General features: G+C 37.4%; 1 protein-coding gene across 1 annotated transcript in view; it reads right to left on the minus strand.

Annotated features, from left to right (window-relative positions):
* senp3b (SUMO specific peptidase 3b) overlaps window positions 1-12,120 on the minus strand; it is a 119,484-nt gene extending 107,364 nt beyond the window's left edge. Inside the window, exon 1 of the mRNA XM_034165017.1 lies at window positions 11,816-12,120. The gene's annotated coding sequence lies outside the window, so the exon portion shown is untranslated. The remainder of the gene's footprint in view (window positions 1-11,815) is intronic.
* Window positions 12,121-12,927: the final 807 nt, after the last annotated feature.

The following is a 12,927-nucleotide window of genomic DNA, read 5'->3' on the forward strand; positions in this document are numbered from 1 at the left end:
CATGGCGGCGAAAGAGCCGCACAAATGAAGCGGCTTTCATTACAAATTATGCTGTTTAGAAAGTTATAACTTGCCAAAAACCTTTACAGGCAGTTGTCTATGACAGCAACGTGTATTCTGCTGGATGCATGTTGCGTATATTGTCGTTCTGAAGAATATCGTAACTTTGCTCGTGTGCTGAGGCGTTATAATGCACATACACACAAATGCTACAATAAGACACTTTTATATCTCACAATGGAGAAAATCATGATGAAGGATAAGCACATTAATTTGTATGTTCATAAATCTTTGGATAATATCAATCCCTGCTGTTGGATTTCAAGGTCTGTAACGTGTATATTTTGTAAATAAACAGGGAGCCCTGAGCTCACTCGGCTCCTAATAAGCTTTCAGGCAGAAAATGAGAAGTTTCATCAATGGGAATAAGTTGGAAAATATATACACACATGTATATGTGTAACACATAACCTGACCTCCTAAAAAAACTGCTATTATCTGTCAAGGAAATTTCTAAAGGAAATAGGGCTGGAAGCAAAAATGGGAGAATTTGAAAAAGAAATATAAGGTTAACAGAACTAGATGCAGCCCATAACATACATACAGGTGCTGGTCATAATTAGAATATCATGAAGTAGATTTATTTCAGTAATTCCATTCAAAAAGTGAAACTTGTATAATGTATACATTCACTGCACACAGACTGATATATTTTGTGTTTATTTTAAATAAATAAACTTTTCCAGTTTTATCATTAGTATTTTATATGATTGCGTGTCTTATTATTTTACTTATTTATGTTTTAATCTTATTTCATTTTATTCTGCTTTGAAATGATGTTTGTGAAGCGCCTTGAGGCGATTAGTCATGATTTGGCGCTTATATAAATTAATAAATTATTATTATAAATTTTAATTACTAAATCAATTAATGATTAAACAATATTAATTATTGCTATTATTGATTATTATTTGTATTATTAACAATCAATTACTAATTAATTAATTATTAATACTATTAATTATTATTATAAATTACAAATTAATTAAATAAATTAACATGACATGATTGCGATGCATCGAAGAAATCTGCGACTTCTGTTTCTTTGCATTTACGCAGAAATTCGAGAAAATAAAAAAGCAAACAGGTACTGCAACAAGTTGCATTTCGCTGGCCATGTTAAACAGTGAAGACAGCAGTTTGACACGCGCATTTTTTTTTCTCCTAAGGCGGAGGGGTGTCTCAATTCATAGGGCTAGAGGCATACCCCTTTGCCTTATCCCTTGTTTTAAAGGGGTAGGCCAATGGGAAGGGGAAGGGGTACAAAAGAGAATTGAGATTGGGGGTTAGTGTGCGTGCACCATCATGAACACAGCCCTTTAAAAACGGCCTGCTAGAGGATCAGCTTTGTGCAGGCTTATAAATAGTGTCATTGACAGTAAGAAATACATCTGACTTATCAGGAACTCCAGCAGCCAGTACACTATGAGTGCTGGTCCCAATCCCGGAAAAATTAGCAGGGTTGTGTCAGCAAGGGGCATCGGGCGTAAAACAAGCCAAAAACAAAAGTTGCAGATTAGAAATCGAAATCCATACTGGATTGGTCGAGACACTTTTTTGAAATGTGTTGCAGGCACCCATTAAAAATTAGCAAATATTTGCACAAAAACAAAAAAGTCTATCAGTTTGAACATTAAATATCTTGTCTTTGTGGTGTATTTGAATACAAGTTGAAGAGGATTTGCAAATCATTGTATTCTGTTTTTATTTACATTTCACACACCATCCCAACTTTATTGGAACTGGAGTTGTGTTTCAATAGAGAATTTCCTCTAGTACAAGTTAATTACATTTTTTATTTTCAAAAGTTTTTAAAAGTAACAGTTCACTGTGTGACTAAATTACTGATCTACCTTACTAGATAGATAGACAGATATATAGATAGATAAAATGTAATTTTTTTAAACTACATGTTCACTGTTATCTAATAAATATATTGCTGTTTACTTGTATTTTTAACTGGATTGCCTGAAGTGCCTGAAATGAAACTAAATGAACAGATTCATTGTTCTGTGTTGTGTACTGTACTATTTGTCAGAACAAATGTATATCATTTGTTCAGATGATGATATTTGTTCAAAAGGGATTAAAAGAAAACATTTTCACTGTCATTTATAAAAATATATTGCATTAATTATATTTTCATGCATTAATTATTTCACTGAACAAGTTTATTTTATCAAATGATGTTCTGGGTACCATGGTACCAATTAAGCCCATTCCAGACTTGACTTTTTCCCTAAAATTTCTTAATCACATCTTTTGAATTGTACACCAACTAATTACTAAGTATTCAAATGTGAGGTAAATCTTGCCCTTTAACAAATGATGTCACTTACAAATTATGTCAATATATAGGAAAAATAGCGAAACTTAGATTTTGTGAGGTTAATGGGTACACTTACCCCTATACACAGGTATTAAATAATGTGTAAAAGGTTAAACACATTAATACTGGACATTTGCTGAGGTGTTCAAAACTTTTACACAGTAGCTGTGGGCAGCAAAAAGCTCTGTCAGGTACTTTAGCTTTGTGAGACAAAAGTGTATATGTAAACTTTTTCTTTTTCTTTCAATAAATGTAGGGGTATCAAGGGCCTTTCACACTGCATGCATTTAGTGCTAAACGCCCTGCCCACACAATCAATCACACTCCAACCTATCCACCATGGTCAAGACCAAAGAGCTATCCAAGGACACCAGTGACAAAATTGTAGACCTGCACAAGGCTGGAATACAAGACAACAGACAAGCAGCTTAGGGAGAACGCAACAACTGCTGGTGTAATTATTAGAAAATGAAAGAAACACAAGATGACTGCCAAACTTCCTTGGTCTGGAGCTTCATGCAAGATCTCAGCTAGTGGGGTAACGATGATTCTGAAAACTACATGGAAGGACTGGGGGTGTCTCATGTACAAAGTGTGCATATGTACAAAAACGTGGCATACGTCCATCGCCACGCTCATGTTCAGATGTACCAAAAGTAAAATGACCATGGAAATGCGCAGTACGTCATGCAAAAATCCTGACTGGCGTATGCACATTTCTACATCTATTGTATTGTACAGTTTTGTTCCACCGTCGACACGTAGTAGTGATGCAGGAACTGTTAAACAGTGTGAAAACAAGAAGCCACCAGAGTGCTGTGCACACCAGAGACACACTGATGAGCAATTAACACACCCACATTTACAATTATATGAGTGGTCATAAATTGCATGCGCAAAGTGATGCGTAAAATGGCACCAACAGTGGCTGTGTTAACTTTGTCAGAAGACCTTGCAAATGGTGCAATCCAACAAGAGCGACTATTCAGGGAACGCAAGGATTTACTTGCAAATGACGATAATTAGCTCATCAGACGATGTTGATTACTAAGGTCACGCAGAAACGCGGCCGGCCCACAGTGCAATATGGCGAGAGGCCAGCTGTCTGTGCCCACAAGGTGCTGCCCACACTGCGCTTCCTGGCAACAGGGGCATTCCAGTGTGAGCTGGCCGATCAGTCAGAACTGTGCCAGTCAATCCTGCGCCGACCCATGGCAGCTGTGTGAACCGCTATCACCCAAATGTCATCCAGGTACATCACATTCCAACATTAAAGCGCGGTGAGAGCCGGTTTCCCTAATGTAATCGGAGCTATTGACTGCACACATATTGCTACAAGGCACCATCACATGATGAATTTGTTATTAATAGCAGGGTTCTCCCCAGACAATGGAACAACAGCGTTGCGCCATCATACTGTTAGGACAGCGCTGTTGCACTGCACCGTGCTGAACGGACTGCTGCCTGCTCACCCCTCCCCCGCCGGCAGAGAGCCGAGCAGAGTCACAGCGCCGCAGCTCAAACAGTGAAAGAACAAAAACTCCATCAAAGTCTTCTAATAAAAAGAGCTGCTCCTGCCTGCGTAGCTAGTGACACATTAAGATTTTATTTTACAGATGAAAGCTTTCATGTCTGCACAAATAAGCCGCAAAGATGGTGTGAGAGCGACAAGTCTCTTGTTCCCTCACAGAGAGAGGAGGAGCCAGCGAGAGAGAGAGAGAGAGAGAGAGAGGAGGAGCCAGCGAGAGAGAGAGAGAGAGAGAGAAGGAGCCAGCGAGAGAGAGAGAGAGAGAGAGAGAGAAGGAGCCAGCGAGAGAGAGAGAGAGAGAGAGAGAGAGAGAAGGAGCCAGCGAGAGAGAGAGAGAGAGAGCAGATTTACTTCTTTACTTCTTGCCAAAATATTTTGTTTTCTTTTTATTATTGTTGTTTATGCACCAATGACCCCAGATCAAATTACTTGTATGCGAGAACTTACTTTGAAATAAATTTGATTCTGATTTGACAATCAAATCAGTCCAGATTTAGCTCTTGTTCAAACAAGACAATTAGGGGTTATATTGTTTTTATAAAGTATGCAATCCCACTCAGAAATGTTAAAAAGAAAAACTGTCAACATCACAGAAAAACTTACTGGATTAAAGGTACAGTGTGTCATTTTTGAAGAGGAGAGCAAATGTTATGTCCATCAAACAATGTGTTTTTAAACTTTTCAATGTTATTTATTTTATTAACAGAGACAGAAACATGCAAAAAAGAACTTTGATATTAAAACATAAGTGTCATTTTTTGTCTATTATTCTTGCTTTCAATGCATCTAAAATGAGTCAAAATGACAACGCACAGCACCTCAGGTGATAATTGCCAACAGAACCACTATACTAAAAATTTCTGGGGAGAAGCCTGAATAGGAAACATTTTCATTCCATATTCACATCATGTGATACATAAATGCGCGTCTGGCTTTGGGTGGCTGCATGGTAGTTCATGTAATTGCTCTAAATGAAGACCAGCGCAAGCACATTTGGGGATGTGCGCATTCAGATATGTTTGGTTTTTTATTTTGTTTGTGCTTTGTCGATGCACTGCAGTCATGTGGTAGAAGGCGTAGTAAGATAGCTGCTCGCAGTATAAACAAGATGGAGGAGAAGCTGCAGCGAATAAAAAAAAACCTCAGCCACACTTATCTAAAGTGTGGGAATGTTTCAACCAAAGACATAACCACGTAACCCGCTGCTAACCCACTGCTTTGCCTCCCCCACTGCCCCGGGGGTTGATGAGAATAAATGCTGAAGGCTCCGGGTGTGTTTTTTTTATTTATTTATTTTTTTTAAACATAGCTTTGAGGAAAACATTTTTTGTTGCATATTTAATGTGTTACTTTTGTAGCAAAGGTTTTGTTTTTCAAGGAGTATTTGAATAAAATCTTGAAATATTACAAGGAGTATTTGAATAAAATCTTGAAATATTAAGGTATGCTTTTATTGTGGGTAAATTCCTTGTCATTAATCGAGTAACTTAAAAAAAAATGTTAGAATAATCGATAAATTATTCGACTAATCGAAAAAAATAATTGTTAGGTGCAACCGTACAGACAACACAGGGACGTCATGAAACATACTACACCTCACATTTATGGTGCCGTCAGCATGACACAATCAAATGACTTCAATAAATTTACAAATTCAGATGGGAATGTAATTAGGGAGGAGTTTGGTACTTCTGCTCGTGCGCTTAATTCCACATTCAGTGGGATGTACAAACGAAATGTGCGTGGATCTACAAGTAAGCCCACTTTGATACATCTGAATATTTTTGTGCTTCCGACAGAAGCATGGGAAATGGTCATGTGGTCAGATGAGACCAAAATAGATCGACTGGAACGCCACAGAAAATCTTTGGAGGGAGCTGAAACTGCAAACCTGAAAGTTCTGGAGAAGATGTGTTTGGAGGAGTGGACCAAAATCCCTGCTGCAGTGTGCAAACTTGGTCAAGAACTACAGGAATCATCTGACCTTTGTAAGTGCAAACAAAGGTGTGTGTACCAAATATTAAGGTCTATTTTTCTATTGTATCAAATACTTATTTCATGCAAATAAAATGCAATTATTAAAAAAAAAAAATCGTCATTTTCTGAATTTTTTTTAGATTCTGTCTCACAGTAGAAGTGTACCTACTAGAGCTGAAACAACTAATCGAATTAATCGATTAAAATCGACTATTTAAATAGTTGTCAACTAATTTAGTCATCGATTAGTTGCTAAATAACTGTTTTACCCCAAATGTTTTGTTTCTTCCATATAATCAACCGAGCTTTGCTTTGAATCTTGAACCAATGAAGGAGTGCTTCGAGCTGCTGCTTCATTGGTTGTATTTGTTTTATTTCGCTTTATCTTAATTTTTCCACACTAAAACCTAAAGAGCATATGTCTGAAGAATATTTACATTTACCTTTATGTTAAACTGACCTGTTATGGTCTTCTGAAACAGTTAATAGATGTATTTTATGCTAACGTCGATGCTAATGCATTAGCATGTCTATGGCATTTTCAATGTTAAAGTTAGCATTAAGCTGCTGGCATTTCAGCATGTTTGTGCATTTGTTTTATGTATAATAATTAATGGCTCAGCGTTTGTTGTCATAAAAGAATCAAATGTATTAGAAATAATATTTTTAATTTATTTTTATTTATATATTAATAATAGCAACAATAATAGTAATAATAACTAATCATGCTACAATACAGTTTTAGAGAAAGAGACATGAGTCACATGTGTCATTGTGAAATGACAACAGTTTACAAGTTACACAGAGAATGCTGCACATATGAGTCAGGCTACAGTTTTTTTATTTAGGTTTTATGGTTAACTGCTAATTGCTCATTTGCAGCAACAAAAATACCTCTTTTCACCATATATAACATTTATATGTTTCAATGTTTTATGGCAACTCAGCACTTTGATAAAGCAATGCCATTTGAAAAAATTATTTGTTCTTTATTATAAACTGTTTTATTCTTTATTATTTTATATTTCAACAGCCAAGGGACATTTGACAATTTGTTGATTTTCAAGTATTTTAAGTTTTCAAATAATGTTCTGTTGTTAAATAAAGTGATGGAAGGAGAGAAAAATTGTGTCCCTGGCACATTTTTAAAAAATGCCCCGCTAATCCGATTAATCGTGTTGAAACCCAAATTCATCGATGAACCAAATAATCGTTTGTTGCAGCCCTAGTACCTACAATAAATATTACAGATCTTTCCATTCTTTGTAGGTGGGAACACTTGCAAAAACTGACAGTGGATCAAATACTTGTTTGCCTCACCGTATTTAAAAACGGACAAAATCCGCTAAATGTATAAAACGGACATAACTTGCGATACATATGTAATCAATTCGTTACAGTCAGGAGGCACCGAACGATCTACAAGGAATCCCCAGCACCAGTTAGGCTTATGTATTTCCTGGATCTGCATCATTTAATGGCTGGATCAAAACTTGGTCTTAATAAACACGCACGCGCACACACAGACACACGCACGCATGCGCACACACAGACACACGCACGCACGCGCACACACAGACACACGCACGCATGCGCACACACAGACACACGCACGCACACACCTGTCTCAACACTCTGGCGTGGAGCATATAATTGGGCATTTTTGACTACTTTTGGTTTTGCCTTCATAATTTATCTTTAAAAAAAAAGTTTACTTTGCCTTGTTTGGTGTCTTTTTATTTCTTCTACCCAAAAACAAAAAAAAAATAAATAAAATAATCTAAAAGTAGAAACAAAATGGCTTGAACACTGACAGCTTAGTGACAAGAGAACCATAATCTCTTTATGCAATTAGAATGCTGACTTTTTAAAACTTTATGCCTCATTTTTAGCACAACTGCACCTGTGTGACTTTTTTCTTTCATTCTGACATACTGCATTAAAACAGTGAACCTAAATTCACACAAACAAAATCTGAAAAAGTTTGTTTTTTTTTTTTTACTGTGAAAACCACAAACATGTTAAACAAACCATTTTTATAACTTGGAATGCAAATATATTGTAAATTTCAAAAACATATGTACCAATTTGTATATAAACAAAGTTATATGCAACGATTTACATTAAAATGCAGGAAATGCTTCAGGCATTTTTTTTCAGAAAAACAATTCCAGTCTATCAAAAGGTCCTGTGTTGAACATAACAGGCCTGATACATCCTCTTGTTGTCCACCAGAGGCAGCATTGGGCCCCTGGTAGGCTTTTTTTTCTTCCCTTCTCTGAGTGGCATCTGCACCCACATGGGGTCGATGGTATTTAATTGGTGATGTCATGCGTTTCCATCAATGAAAAAGAGGAAGACTTTTTTTTTTTTTTGCACCAACTAGTTGTCAAAAGAGAGAGACCGGTGTTCATACATGCATCGAAGGCAGCGCGCATCCACATTCAAATACGCGTGGGTCTGTGAACATTGTATTTATCATTTGGTGGGAAAACCCAGGCAATTGTTGGGAAAGGCATAACCAGAGCCAAAGGGAAAGTCATGGTTTTGTTTCACATTGTAATTGTTCTGAGCAGAGAGAAGAAAGTGTGAAAACCTCTCACTCACACGTACGTGCTGGCCACAGAAATCACATGGAGTGGTGCTCCACATATTAGCTGTGCATTTCCCACCAAATGGCTGGGGTTTTACTTTCCACCGAAGCCAAAGACAAAAATCATGGTTTTGTTTCACATTGTAATTGTTACGAAAATTAACAATCATTATTCAGGTTTTACTGGGTCTATCAACAAAATTTAAAAATTGCTACGTAGGTTGAAGTCTGCACTTTCAAAAAAACATTTGAACTGAAGTTGAAAGTGTGGGGAATTTGATGGGAGGGCCGCTTAATTTGGTCATGTAACCTTGACATGAATATGCATTGAAGGACTCCAGAGGATTAAATAAGTGCCACGCATTATGTGCATTAAAAAGGACTGCATTTAGCCCAGTCGCTCTTTTTTCTACGTCTACAATACAACTCCATAGCCATGCAATGACGTTGACGTGCATGTGACCCTTTTAAAGTTCTCCATCATGTTAGCAGGCATCTTAATGACATTTAAGGCAGATTACAGACCCTGCAGCTGGTCTGTAATAAACTGTTTCTGCAGTGCGCATCTGCTTTGAGCCTTGAACCAATGAAGCACTGCTCCAATCCACTGCTTCGTTGGAGCTTTGCTTTGCTCCTCTTCAGAAACGGCAACTCTGCTTCTTAACCCCTCTCAAAGCCATTAAAATATATTAATCGTGAGTCACTTTTGTGCAGATTAAAGTGACTAACTGGGATTCCTGTCTTGTTGTGAAAAAGATACAAGAATCGTCCTCCGTTCCGTTGCTCCAAACGCTGTGCAGCTCTCTGCCGCTCGGAATTAATAATTTCAAAGCAAATTGCCGTTTAAATCAAATGACACCTCTTTCCAAACGTTGTAATACAAACAATAAACTGCAATCGATCAAATTGTTTTTTCCATCCTCCTGCGCTGATGTGCAGCAGCCCAAGACTGTATGGCTGCAAACCTGAAGACTCCAGCAGCCGGCTGAGCTCAGCTCAGATGTATGGAGGGACTTTCATGCCATTAATGTCTGAATGGAAATGGTTTTGACAAAAACTACAGATTTTGTTTATTTATATTTATGTCCAGAGATCAAGGATCCAGTGACCAATTTCATATTTAATTATGTTAAGACTCAAAAAAATGTTGTTGAGGTAGAAAACCTGCAAAGCCTACTTTTAGTACACAAAAAATTCACAGGAGGTATCTATAAGGGAATCGATAATGTATCGATAGATAAAATCTTATCAATACCCATCCCTAGTCAGCACAGAGCGAGGCAGCGTTTGGAGCTCTGCAAACAGAATGGAGGATGATTCCCGTTTCGACTGCAACAAGAGTCCCAGTTAGTGACTTTAATCCACACAAAACTGACTCACAATTGACATTTTAATGGCTTTGAGAGGGGTTAAGAAGCAGACTTGCCGCTTCTGAAGAGCAGCGAATCAAAGAACCAACGAAGCAGTGGATCGAAGACTGCTTCATTGGTTCAAGCTTCAAAGCGAAGTCACGCTGCAGAAGCAATTGATTGCAGAGCCGCTGCAGGGTCTGCAATAAATGTAGAGAAATGATAACACCCTCAAAAACAATGGCCGCTCTGAAGGACCGATGAGAATCATTAAGCAAAAAGGCTATTGATGTCAGTGGATCGAATCATTTAACGATACCATAAAAGAACCAGTTCTCGATACCCAACCCTATGCAATGCTGGCCAGAGTAACCTGCTTTTTAGCAGGAGTTTGCACTCTTGTTCCCCTCGTAAAGTGTGGCATTTCTCCTACGCAGCTGGATGCCTCCGTTTTAGATGCTGGAATAAGTTTGTTGTGCAGCTGTGTTTTCTTGCAATGGGCTTTCAGGGTTCTCCCCAAAATTTTTAGTATAACGGTGCTGTTGGCAATTATCACAGGAGGCGGTGCGTTGCAAGTCATTCTGACTGGTTTTAAATGATTTAATAGACAAAAAATTACACTTATGTTGTAATATCAAAGTTCTTTTTTGCATGTTTCTGTCTAAGTTAATAAAATAAATAACGTTGAAAAGTTTAAAAACACTGTTTGATGGACGTAACATTTGCTCTCCTCTTCAAAAATGACACACTGTACCTTTAATCCAGTCAGGGTTTTTTTTTTTTTTTTTTTTTGTTATGTTGACAGTTTAGTTTTTTCTTTTTAACATTTCTGAGTGGGATTGCATACTTTTAAAAAAACAATATAACCCCTAATTGTCATGTTTGAACAAGAGCTAAACCTGGACTGATTTGATTGTCAAATCAGAATCAAATTTATTGCAGAGTAAGTTCTCCCTAAACATAGTGACTGACAACATTTTCACTGAATATACCAAATTGAACATTTTGGACATTATATATACTGCACTACTTTTGTGGCCCAAAAACTTTGCTAAACCCATTTCTAGGACTACATTCATCCACATGTAATTAGAAATAAGCAGTGGCGTGCACACCTGTCTGCAGTGGTACTGTGTAAAGCTGTGTGTTAATTGGACAAAGCAAAGATGGCACTGTTAGCGAGCATCTAATCTGTTCCAATTTTATCATCATTATTATTACTACTATTACGGTTGATTAGTAACCAAATATCAAAATTTTACAACCCTAGCAGCAACTTGAGAAAAAGTGATGGCATGGGAATCGTCACATATCAGTAGAAAAATAAATGGTCAAATACATAAAGGCTGTTGGAAGTGATTCGTCAACAATAGTTGTCAACAATAATACAAATCTGTAATATGTTCGATTACTTGCGGCCTCTGAAAACAGAGGGACCAGAAAAAAAAAGAATTTCCAAAATGTTAACGTATCATTTTTGCTAAATCTCTTGAACTAAAGCTTGTGGTCTACAAACATCTTGATTGTTTCATTTCAACTACACTGTGGTGTACAGAGGCAAGTTTACAAAAATCCGGCCAAGTACTTACAGACCCATTTGAAACAGAGTAACACAACTACACAATATCTGTTTATTACTGAAAATAATAGTTCCGTGCAGAAAAAGTTGTTGCTACGACCCTCCCGCATCAGTTCCACGCTAATAGCATATAATTTATATTTTAACGATAGGGCCGAAACAAATTATCACTCAACCTTAGTTCAGGCAGAATGTTAACAGAGTAAGTCACACATCCACTCTGAAATAAAGAAAATTAGCGCTCAAAGTTTCTGCAGGCTGTAAGTGAAATGAGGGTTAGCCATCTTCTCGTTAGCAAGCTAGCTAAACGTTAGCTTCCGAATCCCGTATTAGCGCAAAGAAATTAAATTTTGTCTTATGTTAAAGCACATGCATCTTTATGATTAAGGCGTATACTCACCGTTAAAGCGCAGATTTCTATGACTGTGACTGAAATGAACAACTGGACGACTGTCGTGCTGAAAATGTGTGCGATATCAGACCAAAACAAAGGCTAATTTGAGCTAAACCTCATTCAATGAACAAGTATGAAGCGACCAGTGCGACGATCTAACAAACTTGACTTATTAGCATCGAATTGAACTGCGCACACACCCTGTTCGATAGAAAGCTCGAATTCGCGTATCAACGATACACCTGAAATCAAGTAGGAGTCTAATTTTTCTTTTCAAAAATAAAATAAGGTTTGAGAAAAGCGCCGCTAGGCTCAGTGCAGCGTTTTCGCTCTGGTACAAAAACCAGCATTTCCGTCGCGCCTTAAAGACATCACAGTCAGACTTTGGCCACACCCACTTTCAAGTTTTAGAAAGTTGCAGGAATATTTGGAAACTCGTTTATAATAATATAATGAAGACAAAGCCTGTGACTGAGCAGTGTTTTTCTCTATCGAAAAACATTGAAATACAGTTTGATTGAAATACTGTAAAAATGGAAGATTAATGATTTTCTTCGGGGGTTGATGATTTCATTAAAAAAGTGATGTTTACACAACAATAGCTACTTATTCTCCTGACTTATGTGGCACTGACAACATGTATAATATGTATTAATTTTGCAATTATAAATACAGCAATTATAAAGCAGTATGTTTTTTTTTTTTCTCTGTGGCCACAGAGCTTTTTATTTGTTGCACTTTGGCTCCCCCTGCTGGCAACAGAGTCACATTGCCGTCAAGAGCTCAGAGTGGGAAAAGACATATTTCCTGCTCTCTGCCCTTGACGGAGCAAAACACTTATCAGTTAGTTAGTGGTTAACATTTGTGGGGTTTTATTAAGGGATTTTCACAAAATGTATTTGTGAGTATTATAGCACATTTTAACATTCGTGGTGGAGTGGACAGACCGGCTGATTGGAGCTCTTCTGGACCCAGGTAATGGTATTTTTTACTTATTTGTAGTTTTTTATTTTTTGTTAGTGGGTTGGGTCGTTTTTTCTTTTTTATTTCCCTGTCCCCTAGCCCTGACCTCACACACTTCTGTACCGTTCGTCTTTAGTGTGTGGGGTGGTGCAGGT

This window comes from Thalassophryne amazonica, chromosome 23 (assembly GCF_902500255.1).
Source record: "Thalassophryne amazonica chromosome 23, fThaAma1.1, whole genome shotgun sequence".
NCBI lineage: Eukaryota > Metazoa > Chordata > Actinopteri > Batrachoidiformes > Batrachoididae > Thalassophryne > Thalassophryne amazonica.